The following is a 20,529-nucleotide window of genomic DNA, read 5'->3' on the forward strand; positions in this document are numbered from 1 at the left end:
AGGGAGGAGGGCAGAGCCTCCTGGTGACCTCAGCGACACTTGAGGAATTTGGAGCCTTAGACAGGTCTGACTTTAGGAGGTTTAAGAGAGGCTTAAGCTATGGAGAACGGGAATAAGAAGTTACTCGGCTCCTCTTTGTGGGGGGTGGAGGGGAGGGGACGTTTTGAACAGAGATTTCTAGTGTCCCTTTCCCAGACCTTGCTGTGTTTGATACTGGGGGTGGTCTCAAAGGCCAGAGATGCCACATCCCATGGAGGTTCCTTGCAAAAACTACAGTGGAACTCCCGATGTGAGGAACAGTGTTCTGAGGTGCCCATGACAGTGAAAGCGATATGTTGGGTGTTTGCTCTGTAAACACCACGCCTACAAAATAGGCTACAGTGGGAGAGGCAAACAGAAAAGCTTCACGGTCACTTCTAAAACCCACTCCTGACGAGTCAATCAGCTTCCTAAAATCACTAATATGTAAGTTTCCATCTTTAACTGCCAGCTGTGGATTTCTAGTATCTTGTAGTTTCATTTTTCCCTAAACAACTCAACAAAAAAAAAACCTGTAAATTTGAGACCACAAAGCAAAGACAGCTTTCTCATAACACAGAAAAAGTCACTTGCCTAATCTAATAAATCTTTAAATATGATGGGTAAGAAGTAGAGCGATCATTCATAATATCGACCAAATACAGCTTAATCCTCTGTATTGACTTACCTGTACAGTCTTTAGGGAAATGAAAGACATAACTTAAAATCCAAATCTTAAAACATGGTCATCACACTTTCTTTTTACTTCCCATGCTATGTTATTTACACTTGCCTCTATTTTTTTTTTCTTCTTCTAAAGGTCTGAAACCACTAACAGACGCTAGTGCTGTTCAGTTGCATTCTATATTTACCAACAGTCTCTGGAATTTTTCCAGCGTTCCAAATTATTACAACTCCCGAGCACACCTCACAGAACTATGTAACCCGCGTCTGGGTGTGAGAAAGGAAAAATTGATGCAACTAGTCCAATCCTGTGTATAAACCTGCACAAGGCACAGCTCGGTTTTGAAAAATACTGTTATTTTCCTAAGGAGAATTTTTAAAAGGGATGGGGTGGGAGGAGATGAAGAGAAAAAATAGTGAAATAGTGAGAATGTCTCCTCTGATTTCCCTCTCAAAGAAGAACAGGGAAAAAAAAGTCAGGTGTGTGTGTGTGTGTGTAAAGCTATTTTATGATTTTATGGCTACAGAATACCAAAAGTATTTCCATACACTGAATTCTTTTTAGCCGAGTAAAATTTTTGTATAACGTTTAACACGCAAGCCCCTAACTTTTAAATTAACTATAACAACAAAAGCAGAATGGTCACATTTTAAAATTTCTTCATTTCTCACCTACTAACTCACTTTCGAACATTCTGTGGTGAGACAGAAATTATCCAAACACCACGGTTTCCAACTTTCCTGTCCACTAGCCATGTGCTCGACCTTCCAAGCCTTTATTAAGCTACATGTGAAGTCGGAAGAGCCTGCGACGTTGTGCCCATTGGGGTGACACCTCACGGAAGGTGGCAACTGGACAACCTCGTCTATGCGGAAGGTCACTGAAATCCAGGAAGTGGAGCCAAAACATCCTTGGAATGGGCAGATACCACAAAGCTATTGATTCCAACATTCACTTAATTCCAACGTTCAGGGAACAAAAACGCCCTCACGGCTGAGGAGCTCTTACGTGCAGTTCTTGGGTCTTGCTTTGTAGCCCTCAGCAGATTTCAAGGAGACAAGGAAAAGCACACTGACAGCATAAAAACAGCCATGAGGTTGGTTACAGGTAAACTGTTAAAATAAGCACTGCACAGCATGGAAGGTCGTGTCAAAAAAAGCTCTGGAGTAAATGGAAACAAATAATACCCGGCAAACTCTGGTAGAGAAGGCAGAAAATCAATATATTTCCAAAAAGTCCCACCCATAATGGTTAAAAATCACACACACACACACACACACACACACACACACACACACACACACACGTTGAGAGGGAAAGCTTCTGCTACCTGGAATCACTGCTTCTCCCTAAACAATGGTCCTGTCTTATTCCCGCTATAAAAGTCAGAAGCAAAACAGTCCCACAAAGTACCAAAGGCTGAGTTTTTTTTTTCAACTGAGGAAGAAGAGAGGGCTGCAGAAGGTGACTCTGGGAGGACACGTAGTTTGACAACCCCCGCCCCCCCCCCACACACGCACGCAGGTAATTGTTTTTTAAAAAAATCATGTTCCCAGCCTCCACTTTGAGGTTTCTAAAGAGACACAATCTTTCCCCAAGGATCTTAAAAATGCAAGAGTTTTCGTTTTTGACTTTCCTGAAGGCTCTCTGGCATTCGACACACATCTTGAATATTTATGGGTAAAATAACATGTTGTCTAGGATTCGCTTTAAAATAATGGGGCGGGGTGCAGACGAAGCAGCTCTGGCCATCGGCTTACGGCTGCTGACGATGAGACAGGCCAAGCCAGGCTCCCCCCACTCTCTACAGTTTTGCACATGCTTGAAATTTTCCATATTAAGAGACTTGGGTGTGTTTTATTCTTTGTTTGTTTTGTTTTTTGTTTGTTTGTTTTTTTAATAAAGACGTATTTCTTAAATGGAACTTTGTCAAGTAACCTGGTAAAACAGATAACAGGTGCGCTTCGCAGAAGTATGTTACAGGAAAAAAAAAGGGGGGAGGGGTCAGGATTTTTCCTCCAACTGAACCTTCTCGCCCTTCCAAAATAAAACTTTCCTTTAACTGAGTCAAACTGACAGTAAGAGTTTTTCGTTTCGTCTTTCAAAGATGGCAGAAAAAAATTATTTTTGTAGGTACGGCGACAAGCTGGATACATGCTTAAGATCAGGGATTCCTCCCTGTCCAACGTGCACAGCCAACTGCATCGGAACACCTGACTCTGGCTTCCTTCTCCAATGGGGCTGCTCTGTCTCGTCACGCCAGGAATGCTCTGTCCTCAAAGACTCCGCCCTTCTTCGAGACCTAGAATCCGCAACTCTCCAATTCCAGCTCCTTTTGCTGCCGGTGTCTACACCCATGGTGATGTCTGTCCCGGAATGGCAGAAGCTAATCGCAGCCAGGAGCCAGAATGGGGGAGTCCCACAAGCGTCGGGCAGGAAGAAGGCATAATGAGCACCTCCATTTTCAAAAGCCGATACAGAGCTGAGGCCGTCTGCTGAGTGTTCTCGCCAACAGCCCTATTGCCCTCAGGCTATTCCTAACACCCCCATTTTGCAGACTAGGGTACCGAGGTGAAAAAAGGTTAAGAACTTGCCCAAGAACATACAGATACTAATGAGGTTGCCTGATTCCATGTTCCTACTCAAGGAACACCCTAATACTACCCAGCGACGGGATGGGAAACTACAACCTGGTGACGTCAAAATAACCATGACAATTGGGGCCCGCCACCTTCTGGAAGGAGAGCTGCGACGCCCCATCAGCAACCCACCTTTGCTCACCCACAGGGGACTTTATTCAGATATGGCAGAGACGGGCCCGGAGGCTGCTGACCTGTTTTCAGCCCTAGGATGCTCTATCCGGAGGGCATGTATGGCACGGGATCGGGGCCCTGCCCCTGCCACAGCGCCTCTGCCGCCCCCCACCTCACCGAGTGCCTCTTACCTAGGCGGCTTGCCCTCTGCGGCACTGCTCTGTGTGGCACACTGGGGTGTCCCCAGCACGTCGCACACAACCTCGTCCAAAACCAATTCCAGAAACACAACCACAAGAGCGACCGGAGAGGTTTCCCGGCCTGATCGTGTGGACTCACTCGTCAAAACAGGAGAAACTCTCCGAGAGGGTAAACACACCTTTCCGTCGCTTCGCCCTCCTCTGCGACGTTGCGGCTGGAGCACAGCCCTGCTGACGAGAGGGGCTCTTCGTGAGCGGCTGCTGCCAGCGAGCTCCCTTAGCAAAATTTTCCACACCTCCCGGTCCCCCCTCTTCCTTCCTGGCCATGCCTGAGTTCCCTCGGCTTCCCTCACAGGCCCAGGGCTTTCGGATGGGAGGACTCATCTGTGTCGCTTCCTATCCAAACATGAGCAGCAGCCAAACATCTCTGCCAACTCTCTCCAACTGGATCCGAACACGCACCCGGCTGCCCGGGGCCCATCAGCTTACCCCTTGGTTTCTCGAGCCCCGCCGGCCAGCCTCACCCAGTCGCAGAGTAATTTCCATGCATAAACCACTTGCAAGCTGTATAACCAGGGCTCAGAAGCCGCCTCCCTTTTCCGCATGTATGACGTGGGGGGCGATAAAAGTCCCCACCACGTAGAGCTGTCGAGACAATTACAGGAGTTAGTGTTTGCTCTCACTGCCCTGATTATTTTTGCTGTTTCACCCAATATTGCAGGAAGCCCGAGGAAACAGTGCCTGCTAAGTGGCACAGAGTAAAACCTGCTTTCCGGCAAGCCCACGGTTAGAGGAACCCTGAAGTCAAGGCCGTTCCTCCTAAGGAGGTGAAACGTGAAAGCACACGGGCACGTGCAGGTCCCACCGACTGGGAGCCGCGGCACGGTCGCCGGTGCGTTCCAGAGATGCGACCACTCCCGTGACTCAGGCAGACAATGGAGTGGGTTCCGAAGCTGAATCAGAGGGCAGAAAGAATGGAAACAGGTATGAACTAGTGTCAGCTGTTAGAGTTGCGTAATCCCAACTGATGTAACCACATGTTAATTGCTAATGGGAGAAAACAAAACTGCTCAACCAAGATGCTCATGCGACATGTAGGTACTTTGATGCAGACAGCCTGCAAACAAACATGCACACACATGCATGGCGAACCCATCAGGACTGTCCTTTCTTCTCTCTGTCCCCTGTACGGCAGGCAGGCGCGCGCACACACACACACACACACACGCACACGCACACATGCTAAATGAGGACTTGGAAACATTATGTTGTGCTAAGCAGCTCTCAGTGACATTACGAAGAAACAACATTACCTGTCTAGTGCGAGTAAATTCACCACTGTAAAAACCACTGGTTAGTACACTACCCTTCCCGTCACCATCAGTGACCTCGAGCTCAGCGCCTGCATCAGCGCTGAGTGAGCCTGGGCCTCTGGAGGCAAGAGGCTGCGTGTGGGGGTGGCTCTCGCGGTGTGGGAGCTGTCTACGGCCATCGGCTGTGAGCTCAGTAAGAAACGGGACGGGGAAATGCCAAGTGCTTCGGTTCTCAAGCTGGATTCTGAGCTTTTAAAAGCTGAAAAACTTAATTCAGTACAACTTCTGACAAACTCTTATCTAATAAGTACAGCAAATACTGCCCAAAGTAAACCTACTTCAAAAGGCTCCCTTTGCTCTCTTGATTTATATCTAGGTTTCAGAATGTGAAGGATTTCACACTTCCCGGGGAGTAGTGGGGCCGGCCGGGGGTGGGAACACCATCTACTGAAATCTTTGTACATTAAAAAAAAAAAAAATCTTGGGAAAATAATGCATGTCTTCTTTCCCACTAGTTTGTAAGAGGGCAGGTACAACCAAGCTTCATACAGATTTTGCAACCCCAAATCCCTTTGCACTATAATTAATACATACTCTGACTCAGCAAAGCCACTTTTTGGAAACTTTCATAGGAAATTAAAGCAATGAACCCTAAGGATGTTACGGTCGACATCACTGGAGTAGAGGGTAGGGGACGGAAAACACCCTGAACATCCACAGTAAAGTTACATCCAAAGAAATCTTGGCACAGGATATTCAGAACATTATGTAGTTATTAAAAATCACTTAGATCTGAATCTCCACATCCAAACACATCAGCCATTTATAAGCAGCAATGCCTTGACCACAGACCTTTACAGATGCTGGGTTACTGTCAAGATCAGTGAGTTATGATCACGGTACGTTCATGCCAAAGGCCACACCCGAATTTTACCAGAAATCACAGCTACCACTTATGGAGCACTTCCTCCATACCAAATTCTGTACATATATAATTTCTAGTACTCATATCACCAAGGCTGTAGTAGCCATTACGCTCATTTTACAGATGAGTAAAGTGCAGCTTACAGGGTTTAAGTAACTTACCTAAGACAACGCACTAGCTAGCGATGGAGTTCACACAGTCTCCATTAGACCGTATGGTCTTGACCTTGCCCTACATCTTCCATGGGGTCTAAAAGAGTGAGCCTTTATTATAACTTTTCTGTAGAGCCTGGAGGGATTCGAGGAAGTCGGTCTCTACCAAAGGAAATATAACTCAGAGCTCCTGACCTACTGACAGTGTTGTAGGCAACTACCGCTAGTTACCACGTTCGACAAATATCCTCTTGAGTACCTAGGGTTAAGACAATAGGAATAAAGTTGCTAGACCACCCAAGGTCAGAAGAAAAAGAAAGAACTGAGATTAGAAAGGGTGGAGGGCTAGCAACGCGTGTGTGCCTGGTGTTGGTTTTAGACGCATGCCTGGCGTTTACCAGCATTGTTCCTCCTGTTTCAAAAACCACCTCCCTGGATCTTCATAATCCTCCCGGCAGCAAACAGGCCGATCTTGATACTGCAGTCTGAACAAATAAAACGAAATGGGGGGCAGTTCCCAGATATTTGTAGGACAAACTCACATTTCCCTGAGAGGGGGGAAATCCTTTCACAATATGTGCGTATATCAAATCACCATGATGCACATTTAAATATCTTACAATGTTGCCTGTCGGGTATACCTCAATAAAGCTGAAATTTAAAAGAATTTTTTAAAAAATAATAGACACCAGTAAAATCTACATGCTTTTATATTTTCATGGGTTAAGTGCACAAGTGAACACAAACTGCATCGCACCCACTCCTCTTAAGGTAATTCTGGCATTAAACCGAATTCAGGTAAATTATACCCATTTCCCTAGGCACATCCATCCTACAGTCACCGATTCATGGGTGGTTCACACGTGACTAGAGAAAGGACAGGAACAGGAAGGCAGGAGGAGGCAGGGAGCATCTTACTGAGAAGTCTCAAACGCCAGCCAGATGAGAATTGAGGAAGGTGAATCAAAGGCCAATAAATCCACCTATAAGAGTGACGGATGACAAAACCTTCCTTAACCTACCCTTTGCAAATAATGCATGAGGAAGATTTGAAAGCATTTTGTCATGAGACAACTAGCTGGACGGTGACACAAGGACGAGCCGGCCGGGCGGAGGGGGACCCTGGCTAACACGCCTAGGAAGAGAAGACAGACAGTGTTGGTATGATCTTTAGGCCACATGGCTGGCTGCATTATGGGATGGCCCTCCTAGTACGGCGAACCCCACCTGCAACGGCCGAGGCACGGTGTGACGAGAGCAAATGGATATGAAGCAGCGCCCATGCCCTAAAACACTGTCCCCATTCAGCCCGAAGACCTTGCCCTTATAACGTGACCCTCATGAATGGCACCAGGGCAGAAAGCAAAGGCACCATACGGCTTGCAAGCTAACCGTCTAAACAGAAGAGCATCTCCACCCCGGCCCAAATTTTGTACCGACCACTGGCAATCCTCCTACTTAGAAGCCAAGAAAAGTAACTAAGAGTCTAATTTTTTGTCCCTGTTATATTACAGTGATATGTCAGGACGATGTCCTAACCCACGTTTTAAAAAGAAATGTATTATTGCAAATATTTATCAAGGACCTACCGCGAGCCGGGCACTGTGCTAGACAGCAGGGATAAAACTATTTCAGACAGACACAGCTGTGACGTCCTCACGAAGTTCAGCTACCATATATAACACCTTTGTTGTCTCTAAAACAACTGTCTGCACTGGCGTGCAAAAGAATCAAAATCACTACAGCGTCTGAGCAGGGAAATAGCCTAGCCGAACACATAAAAACCACCGAACGGTACAACGGCATAAGTCTTATCTTTTCCTTAACAGAATCTGCCCTTCTTTAACTGTCAGGTACCAGCATATTAAGGAATACCATTAACTTTCGCTCATACAACTCATTTCCACAGAGCAACTAGCAGCTGTCAGACACTATAGAGACAAAGATGAGTACAATGTGGTTCTTGTCTTCAAGAAGCTCATAAGCTAGTGAGGATGAATGCTCAAGCATCAGAGAGGGCAAAGGGCCTTCTCCAGACAGAGGTTTGACAGCTGTGTTTAAGACTTTTGGCAAAAGTGACACCAAGTAATAGTATCGCCTTTTCCTCCTTACGAATTTCCCCAGAATAAGCACAGACATCGGAACAGGCTCTTGACCCCTCCACTACGTTGGAATGCATTTTGTCGAAATGAGCTTGCTGTCACTTCTCAAAATATGTAATCTGCTTTACCCTCCCACTAGGGCATGTGAAGACATCAGAATTTTCTCTAATCCACAGTGCGGCTAAAGCTACTCCTAAAGATTAAAAAAGGTATGAGGAAGGCCTGTGAAGATCTGGTCCTTGCCTACCTACATAACGAGGAAGAGGAAGAGGATGGTGAGGATGATGATGGTGATTACTAACTGCAGCTTCAATTTACTGTGTGTCAAGCACTGTACTAAGCAGTCCCAGGTCGCTATGTCATTAAATGCTTATAACAGCCCTATAAGATAGGCATATTGTTTTGTCCCCAATTTACAGGTGAGGAAATTGAGGATTGAAGAGATTAAGACTTTGCTCAAGGACACAAAGCTAGGACGTGGCACAGCCAAACGCAATTACCCAGTGTACTGCGTCCTCCCTCAGTTCTTTCTCCATATGCGCCCACCCCCTGCAGTGGGCAGGAAGCCACCGTGCCCATCACCGCAGTGGGCAGGGACCCACCATGCCCATCACCGCAGTGGACAGGGACCCACCATGCCCATCACCGCAGTGGGCAGGAACCCACTATGCCCATCCCCTGCAGTGGGCAGGAACCCACCATGCTGTTTCTGAACTGCAAGCCTTTAAGCACCGTGGCCCCTGAGAGGCCCACCTTTCCAACTTGTCTTTCAGAACTCATGTGGTGCAACTTTTCCGGGCAACTTTTCTAGACTGCCACTCCCTAAGGTTTGATGTCTCTTCCCTGGATTTGCTCAGCCCTGGGCATAAACCCTCTCTCTCACAACTCTTATCCCAACGTGCCATTAAGTCATGAGCTGCTCAAGACCATGGGCCATTTCATATTCAGCTCTGGAGCTCCACAGCCCAGCGGGGCGCTCACACACAGCAGGCATCAAATCGATTGAGTTGGCGGGTTGAATAAACGGATAAGGAAATAGACTTGAAGCTAAGGGCGTATTCCAGGACAGTCTCTGGAACCAGAGATGCCCAAGTTCAAGTCCTAACTCCATTTCTTATCAATCGGTCTGATTTACTTAATCTTTCTAAGCCTTAGTGTCTCATCTATAAAATGAAGGATAACAGTAGCACGTAGCTCAAAAGGCTATTCTGAGAGTTTAGATTTGCAGCTTAGCCCAGTAAGCGGCACATGGCACATCGTATGTGTTCAATAAATGTTAGCTATTAGTTGTAAAGTATAGGTCAAAAGTCAATGCTCTAATAATAAGTACCCAGCTCCTCTACCCCTCTAATCTCAAGGCTCTAAGCAAATAAAGTTACTCCTCCTATAATGTAGCTAAGGGTGCACAAGTGATCGCCTCCACAAATGAATGCAGGTCCCTTTCAGAGATAAACATTTAAAGATCACTTAACGTTTCCTTTGAAGTTTTGAGGGGAATAAAAGTCTCTCCCATAACCTTGAATTTAACCTTTTCTCCCAAGACAAGCATATCCCTGGGAACTGATGACCTCACTCGGAATAAAGCAGCTGCTACTGTAACAACTACCTTGGACAGAGCATTATCGGTCACTGTACCGCACTGACCCACTAGGTCATTGTTAAAAACCTGTAGGCACTTCATGCCATGTTCCTCGAAACATACTTGGCAAGAAATTAGGTAACAGAAGCGTTTCCCATTTTGTATATATGTAAATGTTAATACCGTGAAAGATGTCAGAATTCATAGTTTTCATTAAGACATATAACTTACTTAATATGGTATTAACTCCATATTCGGTGAACGATTTGTTTTTAAAATTACATTCTCTTCCATAGGCTTTAAAAATCTACGGACTTCATTATAACGATCATGTGGGACTAGGAGTGGCCTGGAAAAATTCTAACCTCGAGCCTCTTTTTATGAGTTCTCCTGATACCGCAGGGCGTTATTAGTGGGTGGATAAGGCTGCGGTGTAGGCGCTGTACGGGGCCAGGGCGGCCGGTGCTGCTGCGGGGTCCTAAGAGTCGCTCACCAGCCTGGCCGAGGCACGGCCGTAACCCCCTCCAGGCGTACCGCAAAACCTCAGAAACGTAGGAAGTTGGCTTTAGAAAGGACTGAAGGATGAGATTAGGATCCAAGGATTTCCCTGAGTTTAGCTCATCTAAGTAGCCTTCCAGAGCAGCATTCCACCTTTTTCCCTCCATCCATTTTCCCTTGATATCTCCTTGTTCAAAAAACAACAACAAAAAAAGGCCTTATTTACTACACTAGATCTTATTCCAAAAACCCAGAAGATTTTGCAAGATTTTTTACTTTTATAGACAATCTATTCAGAGTCCCCATGGGATCAATGAAGATGATATAAGCTGATGTACTGGCTCATGTTAGACCCATTTTATAAACGAAGGTTGTACATATAAGGCTATATATGTATATATACATATATATGTATATGTGTCTGTTAGACCCACTTTATACACGAGAACTTTACATACAAGGCCATGCATACATATATATACACACACACACATATATATGTGTATGTGTGTGTGTGTGTGTGTGTGTGTGTGTATGAATGAGCCGCTCGAATCCGAAATATTGGCAGAATGGTTTTTCTTGTGAGCAGGTATTGGAGAAAATAAGAACAACTTCTAAAGTGGCGGCACTCATCTCAAGTGAAGACAACCACATAAGTCGCTGGGACACTCCGCCAGCGTCCCCTGTCCCGTCTTAGTGCCTTCCTTCTCTCTTTCCCCCCTTCTCTCGTCCTGACCTCACGCTCTCCATCGGCGATCTCGTCAGCCCTCCTGCCTGGGCTAGCACCCCCCAAGGTTACAGAGATTGAACATTCCTGTGCTTTAAGGCTTTCTGGTCAACACAGGAGCAAACCCTGGGTCTATTTCTCTTTAACTGCTGATTTAACCAAATTAAACGGTGAGCTCCACTGTGCTCCATTATCTAACTTTAAGAAGTTAGAGCTGTTTGTTTCTGAGCATTTTAGTAACCGGTCACACTGAGGAAGCTCTTTCACATATACAAGGGAAAGGGAACCAAAGCGAACAAAATACTCGGACATCTAAAGGAAGAGTGGCCTCTCGTGATATTTTTAAGGGCAAGAGTCACTACGACACTAGTGGATGGAAGAGAGGGGCCGAGGGAGGGTGAGTCTGTTCCTTGACGAGATTCAGGGAGAAGTAGTATAATTAGCAATGCTGACCATGTGTCATCGTCACCACAAGTGAACTGGAGGGAAAGAGATGCCTGCAAGACCTGGAATTCCTCTTGTCCGACTCATAAAACTAAACGGGTCTTGGAGATTACTTCACGACTCACTTTGGATCAAGCAGTAACTGTCTAAAACCTGGGACAAGCAATTGTGGTCAGATGGAGTGTCTCTTCCTAGCCTTAGCCCCCAAAAAGGGATAAATAAAGACACATCCAATTACTCATTAAGGTTAAAAAAATGTAAACGTACTATAAGAATTAAGAGCTTGGGTTCTGAAGTAAAAGAGTCTTGAATTTGAATTTGAAAAGTTTGAGTTTAAACAAACTAAAATCTTAGGCAAATACTGAATCTCTGGGCCAGTTTCCTCACACATAAGATGAGAATAACGGGAATTACACTTCACAGCGTTATTGGAAGGATTCGGTGAGATAATGCACGTAAAGCAGTTAGCAGAGTATCTGGACCACAAATAAGTGCATAATAAGTTATCTATTATCATAGCTCTTCCAAGCAGAGGAAAGATGGTAAAAAATTAACACTCAAGAAAGAAAAAGATGTCGAAGATGATACTAAGAACTAAAATGTATTTGATATTTTCTGAAAAATAATTAGTTGACACTTAAACAACAGCAGCTTGAACTATGTCAGTCTACTTATACATCAATGTTTTCCAACAAATACAGACAGAACTGTAAATGTTTTTCTCTTCTTTATGATTTTAATGTTTTCTCTACCTTACTTCATTGTAAGAATACAGTGTATATACACGTAACATACAAAATATGTGTTAATCAACTGTTTATGTTATTGGTAGGGCTTCTCGTCAATAGTAGTTACATTCTGGGGGAGTCAGAAGTTATATATAGATTTGACTATGTGGGGTGTGGGGGGGAGGGCTGGAGCCCCTAACCTCTGCACTGTTCAAGGGTCAATTGTAATATTAAGGTGACAAATAAGAATTAAATGGTTAAAAATCTCAGTAACTCGAGGGGGTCCAAATAAGAAATAATGCAGCATTAATCCACTTCATGAGAAAATGTATTTGGACAAGATTTAAGTTATCAAATTAAGATGAGGCAGGAAAAACATTTTTTGAAATAGTTATGATATGCTATTTTAATATATTTTCACACCCACAGATAAACAACACTTCATGTTTCTTTTCTAAACATAAAAATAAAACTCTCCTGGCATTTTTGGTCCTGAGCTTACAATGTACTCAGTAATTTTCCATTTCATTTTTGTGCTCACAGATTTAGAAGTGCACCTCAGTTCTTAACAAAAATATTTATGCTCTGAAGTATTTATTGCTTCTGCATAACGAGGTCCCAGCATAGAGATGAGAAAGGTATCTGAGAGGAAATGTGGAATAATAGTGTGCAAAGTGTTCTAGAGCAGAAGGTCAAACTGTGGAACATACTTTATAACTGTAACAGGATAGGGCTGGAAACAGAGTTGAGGCTTAGCTCAGCCCTGCCCCGGGAGCTCAGCCCACGTCCTCAAGGCAAGGAATTCTGGCTCCAGTGCACACAACTGCACGCCTGACCAACACCAAGGCCGGAGCCCCTCAGGGGAAATGGGTGACTATTAGGTGCCCAGCTCCCAAAACTTCAAACGGATTAGCAGATCATGGGTTTTCTGTTTTTTTTTTTTTTTTTTTAAAGCAACCCCTTTATTTGCAAATGAAACATTACGATACAAGCTGGGCTGGCTTGTATGACTCCTATGTGACACTCGCAGTCCCAAATCCTGGGACACCTAAAGTGACCAGGGAACATGATTTGAAAGGACAAACTAAATGAGAGCTTGAGGAAGATTTGAACGTCTTCGAGAAAACTTTATCTAAAACATGTACATTTCCATCATTCAGCTTTAACTTGATCTACTATTATACAGCACTACTTTGGTAAATCATAAAAATCCTATACAAAAATATACTCATTTTTGTGATTAAACTACTGGGAAAAGGAACAGTAAAATTCGATTATTCAATCAATCTAGCTCAGTTTAGATGTAAGAAAACAAAATTATTATTAAAGTGCCAGAAGAAAATACATTATAAATGTGAAGATAGAGAAAAGTCTTTCCTAAATAAGATCAGAAACCAGATCAGATTTTAGTACATAATTTTAAATGCCGTATGGCTAAAGACAAAATAAAGTGGGTTAGATGACAACCATCTGAGAAAAAATACTTACAACATATCTAACAGACAAAAAGTTAGTATCAAAAAAAAAAAATCCAGTAAGAAACTACAAAACAAAACAAAACACAATTTATAGCTGAAAGAGGGCTACGAGGCATATGAAGATATTCAACCTCACTATCAATAAAATGTAAATTAGATATGCATGAGGCCTTTTTTTAAATCGCTGATGCTGGAAAATAAAAATTAAGAGACCAATCATCGCCAGTGCTGATGAAGAAGATACGAAGGTGTTTTTTACTGGACTATACCCAGGTAAAACATTTTTAAGGGGCTATTTGGCGTTACTTGTAAAACCTTAAGTGTGTATGACCTTTAAACCAGTAATTCCACTTCTAGGAATCTATCTTATAAGATTCCACATGTAACCCTGTAAAAAGATGTTCACCTCCACATTATTTATAAGAGGGCAAACTGGATACACCTAGGAGGTTGTGTGGAACACGGTGCGAACCTTTAAAAGAACTAGAACCTGTTCACGCTCACGCAGCAGGGAGCTGACCACGGAGCTGACCAGCAAAAGCAGGTGTGGCATCATGCACCGTATAATTTCCTTTCTAATTTGCTTCCTGAAACTTTCTCTGCATTTCATATTATGTACGTATAAACATTCTGGGAGGACATACTCAAACTCTCAGTTGATGGCAGGGGGAAAAGGGGAAAATACAAAACTACATCAGCACACTGTTCCCAATTAAACACACACACACACACACACACACACACACAGGACAAAAGAATTGATAGATTTTCTATGGAAGGCAGGATTCTGAGTGATTTTTATTTGCTGCTTCATAAAATTTTCTATATTTCTTACATCTTCTACAACAATCGTTATTACTTTTATACTGATAAATATACTGATTTCGGTTTAAAACGTTATAATGAAAGGCCTGAGGGAGCTTTTAAAAACATGAGAAAATAATATTTACTGAATGGTACTGTTTCTGTCCCAAGAACTAGATAAAAATCGCAAGGCAAAGCCAAGAGTCAAAACCGCTTCTTGCTCTTCCCATTTTAACACTCTGATTCTCCTGACAAGGCTCGCGAACACGATACGGATTAATTTAAATAAAAGCATATAATTAAGCGCAGGCTCTAAATGGTGTTCCAGTTCAACAAGAGCTGGAATAATTATAATTAAGAGCTGAAGGTTTCGTGGAAGAAGGCAGCAAGGAGCTGAATCTTAAGAATTCAGAACGGCACAGAAGAGAGAGGACATGAATCTAAAAGTTCCTCAAATTACCTTATCATCCATCTTTTCTCAATCTGATAGCTCGCGATGCTGAAAACCGCCACTTAAACACCAAATAATTCCAAAAAGAGACCGCAATATGACTATGCAATGATGAAATAGACGTTAAAACATGTAAATATGCACGCATACATTTAAACATGCATATTTTTAAACTCTCTAATTCCCACCCCCAAGAGAAAGACTTCAAAGCCAATAAGAGTCTACAAAGTACCCCAAATACATCGCCGGCAAACAATTTGGCAATATCTATCAAAATTACAAATGCACGAACCTTTAACCCAGCAGCTCTGCTTCTAGAAATTTATTCTAAGACTCATACCTGAGTGAAAAAAAAATTTTTTTTAATTGCGAAATCTGGAAACAACCTAAAAACTCCGGTCACAGAAGACAGGGTAAATAATGGTACACCCACGTAAGGGAAAAATGAATCAGGAGGCCCTTTACACACTGAAAAAAAATGGCTTCCAGGACAAGAGACAATACTGTCTTAGAATGGCAGCAGGGTAGTATACTAGATGTGTGGGAAAAGGAGAAGTGGGAAATATATGTTCGTAGGTATACAAAAATATCTCTGAAAAGCTCTATTACAAACTAGTAACAGTTGGCGTCTGAGAGGGGAAGCTCAGAGTAGAAAACAGGGGTAGAATGAAGACGTTTTACTGCATAATCTTGTGTGTACTTTTAAAATTCTGTTATGTTCGTCTTTTACCCATTCGAACAAAAATTAGTATAACTTAAAGTTTAAATTTAATACATTTTATCTCTGCCCTCAAAGAAAACTTCAAAGCCAAAGCTTTACATAGAAAAGTTATCTATGTATGTAAACTTGGAAAAGTCTGCCAAAGTTCAAGTTACTGTAATCGTTTTAAATGGTGAATCTGTCAAACGCTCTGTAAAGTTGTTATAGTATTTCTAATTTAAGGATAAATTTTCTAAAAATGCCTAAGAGACGATGCCTAAAAAAATAATAATAATAATAACAACAATTGGTTTTGTTTGATGTCTCCAAACACAGAAACTCTTCACATTACAGGAAACTCGACTTCAGGAGCCTCTCCATTTCCTGCAGGAACCCTCCTGGCGACACGCCGCACCTGCCACTCGCGGCGGGGGAAGGGCAAATGGTTCTACCTGCGAGGGTTTCGGGCAGCACCTCTCTGTGCCATTTTCTCACTCCAGGCAGTGAGTCACGATTCCAGTCTGCGGCATTTGGGCTTTAGACTTAATGCTAAGACATCAGTGAGGATGTGCCCGAGGATAAACGTTCTCTGCAGAACATTCTGCTGAATAAGCAACACATACCCATGTGTGTCCCTGTTGATTTAATTTGCGGCAATTACGAAAGCTACCTGAAAAAAATCACCTTAGGAGCCTGGGATGAAAGATGGACTCGGGTTCCAGAGTCCCGATTCCTGAGTAGAAGGGACCAGTGATCTGCCCTGTTCCCTTCCCAGTCGAATCTGCACCTATTTACATCCCCAAGTGGATTCAAACTCTGTTCCGACATCCCGACTTCCCAAGTTCCTCCGCAGCACGGGGCGCCATCTCTCCCGAGCGCTCTCCTCTGCAGAGGCTTCTTATGATCGGTGCCACCCTTCCAGCCACAGAGGAAGGGCACCAACACCCTCCTCCCTGAACTCAGGAAATGACAACTCTTTTTTTGTGGTTATTGCGGTTCTTAATACAAGAGCGATTATCAATGAAGGTGTCATCACCCTGAGGTGTCAGAACCACTCAGGAGCAGATGGGGCGGGGGGGGGGGGGGGGGGGGGGCCAACAATCAATCTGCCACAGGCCTCACCGGATTTCAGTGTACGTAAGGAACCCTGGCTGTGACAGAAGGGGACAAGCGGATAATCTGCTGCAGCCTCTGTAAGGTCATCCTAAGAAAGTCCGAAAGAAATCTGCAACCAGCAGAGGACGGCCCTGGGACTGTGACATCAGAGGGCATGTGGTGGCCCTGGCCCCTGTAACATTAATATGAGAAAAACACAGATTCATTCGACGTTGTTGTGACCACCAGGGAAAAGATTTAAAAACACCTGGTACTGGGTAATTATTCATTACTGTTAGAAAATACGTAAAAGACTAATAAGGAAGGATCCACCATGCTCAATAGTAGTTCGAGAAAACTACTAAAGGCTTGTTTTAAGTAAACACCAAAGTTCAAGGAATACTGTGGCAAATAGGGATATTCATCTGGCAGAACTAGGCAAAAATGCTAAAATTGTCTTTCCATGTTTTAGTATGACAATGTAACTATAATAACGTTACAGTCTCATAAGCCATAAGAAACCTGGTTAAACATAGAACACTTCGTCAATGAAAAGAGAATAAGAATTCTACGAACACTTAGTTGTGAGCTTTTTAAGAAGTGACCCTACGCCTGTCTTATTCCTGCTGGGTTTCTACCTAATACTGTGCCTACAACATGAGAGCTTAATAAACACTTGTTAAGGAAATGATCATAGGGGTAGTTTAAGACCAAAGAAAGGTCTTCTAATTTACATTGTGGGACATAAAGCAGCCGCCATTGCGTCCCCCGAGCCCCACCTCTGCGAAGACCTTCACGCCTCACTCAAGGAGTCAGAAAGTGCATGAGGACTGTGACCTCCGTCAGCTGGCATTTAGCCAGACAGGGAACCTCCACGTCACTGCTGCCTCCAAGCGCCTAGCCCAGCCCCTGGGCAGTTGCCCCAAACATATCACTGTCGAGAACCAGCTCCTCATCAGGTTAATTCCCATACGTTATTCCTCCCTAATCCTTACAGCAAAGTTCTGGTAGTCTGTGTTCTTCCCATTGCACTAAAACTGCCTCCTGCCCTTAGCTATCACATCCAACCTGAAGCAAACTCAACAGATGACAGGACCAGAAAGTCCACAGACTGGTATCTCGGCCCCATCTCCAGACATCAAAGGCAGCACTCACGAACTTCCAGTAAATTATGCATTTCCAAGGTACCACTCTGCTAGGCCCTGGGGGAAGTATGGTGAATGAGGCACAGTCCCGGCCACAGCTAACCTCAATCAAGGGGAGACCAACAGGTAAACGAGACTCAGCATACCCCAGGCTAAGGAGCCAGGTCCAGAATCCTAAGGCATCTTTCTGCATGAGGCGAGGTCCACAGTGACTCTGAAGAACTATCGGTAGGATTGGCTCGGATTAGGAAAAAAGCAGCTGCCTTAGAGAAAGGCAACGGGCTTGGTGCTCATGGCATAAAAAAGGTGAATAAGAATGAGTCTATTTGGTTGACTCGAGTCCCCATTTTGTTTAACTCGATAAGAGGTGACATCATCACTAAGGTAGGGAACATAGAAACAGGGATGGGTCTGAGAAGAAACCGAATGGACTGTTGGTGACATTCTGAGATACCTGCAGTCAATCACGTGGAAAACCCAGCAGACAGCTGGAATGTGGGGGCCACGAAGAGACAGGGCTCTGAGTTAAACAGACAAGTTCAAAGTAGTCGTGGACATGGCAGAGAAAGCCTCCGAGAAGGGTGTCAGGAGGGCAGAGGACCCGAAGCTAGACAACACCTACATTCAACAGGCGACCAGAGGAGGAAACCCCTTAAGGGACAGTGAAAAGGAACGCCCGGGGTAGGAGGAGGAGCGTCAGGGGGCCCAAGAAGGCAAGGATCATGGTCATGGAAGAGGCCATGGTCAATGTCAAATCCCAAAGGAAAGACAAAGGCAAAGACTGGGAAATACGCACTGTGGCAGCTAAGAAACGGCTGGCCCCTTGTCAGAGGCAGTGTCCGAGGGGTGAGGATGCCAGTCACGCGCACAGAGCCAAAGCCCGCATGGGAGATGCGGTCGGCCCTCAGAACTCTCTCAAAATCCTTGGCTACAAAGGAGAGCCCAATCTATTTTTTTTTTTTTTTAACTTAAGGGTTTGTAATAAGCAAGACATATTACGACCAGATCAAACTGTCAGTTCAGAACAGATTTACAATGAAGCCTCAGGGGTTAACCTGAGCCAGAGACTCTCAGGGGCCATGCCAGCCCTCTATCCCCATCTTAGACAACAGACAGACTATGGTGGTGAAGGACTCTGAGAATGGCGGCTCGGAACGAGTACTAAGACATGGAACCAGGGCCCCGATAACGAGTGCAGAACCGTTAACAACACTGAGAACGCACCTCTCAGAAATGGCAAACACTGATTTTCAGCCAAGCTTTTTTCCAAATACAAAGGCTATTCCTAACGCTTATAGAATGTTCTTAACTGGGTTAAGGGCATCAAAAGCTTCAGCGGAACGTAACAAAAACTGAAGCCGAAGCTGCAGTTCGCGGTGGCGGCGGTCCACCTGGGGACCACCGCTCGTCAGCCAGAAGGGGGTGGCTGACCCCCGGAGACGGCCACCAGGTCACTGGCAAGGCACCCACTCAAACCTTCCTTTGCTCGCTTTGCTTTTTATTTACCTTTTTTTCCAGTCCAGATGATTGTTCCTTATAAAAAAAGAAATTCTCGCTGTCACAGCGCAGCACAGCAGACTCTTAAAATGACTTGTCTACTAACAAGAGTGCTATTTTTTTTTCATATTTTGCATCAAGGAAAGGACCATTTTATATTGGTCTCAAACTAGACAGTGATCAAAGTTAAATGAAAATTCAGTAGCAATTATTCTACTACTAGTCCCCAAAAGATGCCAAACTATTCCTAGACACGGCCTTTCTTGGCAATAAATGAATCATAAAACTTCCGTGCTATGTAAATTTTATTTGCAAAAGGAAAAAAAAAAAAACCTTCACAGCCTCACATATTTAAGAGAAAACACTATGGCAGGTATAGGGTTTTACTCAAAGGAAAGGAATGGATCCCCATTATTCACTCTGAGCAGTAGGTCCTCATCAGAGTTAGGTGTTATGTCTGCCACGTTGCAGGAGTTAACCATTAACCTACTGGCTAACAACAGCCAAGACAGTCCTCCCCAGGCCTTCAGGTCTGCAGACCAGACTGTGAAAAGGAAGGAATGCGTCCTGTTTCTGAGGCTGCAGATGCGGTTAACCCCACATGAATTCTCTATGAGTAAAGGACATCTCAGAAGTCAAGACCTCAACATATGTACCTTTTTTTCAATTAGTCCTGAGTCTGCAGGGGTTCACCAAAAAAAAAAAAAAAAAATCAAATTCTAGGATGAACTTTTCAACAGGTGTACATAACACCTTTAACCCCGAAACTACAAATTAGCTGTCACAGAGTTAAATTTACTCTTCTCTAGGATTTAGGTGTTTTAGACATTACCATTATTTTCACCAGATTGATTCAACCAACTTTTTGTTCCCGTTGGTACCAACTAACAATAGAGCAGGGGGAAAGACCATTTATTTATTTTTTCTTACATGGCTACTTCATTTTATCAGCCCTTACTAAGCTCTGCCACTATGAGATGGTTCTGCTGGCTGGAAAAGAGCTCACTGCTGCTTCCTTCCACTTTTCCTTTCTCACCGTTCTTGCCCTGCATGACCTCACCTCCAACGGCTTAATCATATCCCACAGAATGATGCTCTCAGGGTGTAAAGTGAGCGCCCCCCCCCCCCCCGCCACCACCACCAATGGACAAATAGCTAAAGACCCTCCCGATTTGTGTGCACTTTCTCTGGGTACGTCTAAACCCAGACCGGGACACAGGAGGGCACCTGCTGTG

General features: G+C 44.1%; 1 protein-coding gene across 2 annotated transcripts in view; it reads right to left on the minus strand.

Moving 5' to 3' along the window:
- Nucleotides 1-20,529, minus strand: part of PTPN14 (protein tyrosine phosphatase non-receptor type 14) — a 146,968-nt gene that overhangs the window by 94,995 nt on the left and 31,444 nt on the right. The gene's annotated exons all lie outside the window — the stretch shown is intronic.

The sequence above is a fragment of the Rousettus aegyptiacus genome, unplaced genomic scaffold, assembly GCF_014176215.1.
Source record: "Rousettus aegyptiacus isolate mRouAeg1 unplaced genomic scaffold, mRouAeg1.p scaffold_m13_p_17, whole genome shotgun sequence".
NCBI classification, from domain to species: Eukaryota; Metazoa; Chordata; class Mammalia; order Chiroptera; family Pteropodidae; genus Rousettus; species Rousettus aegyptiacus.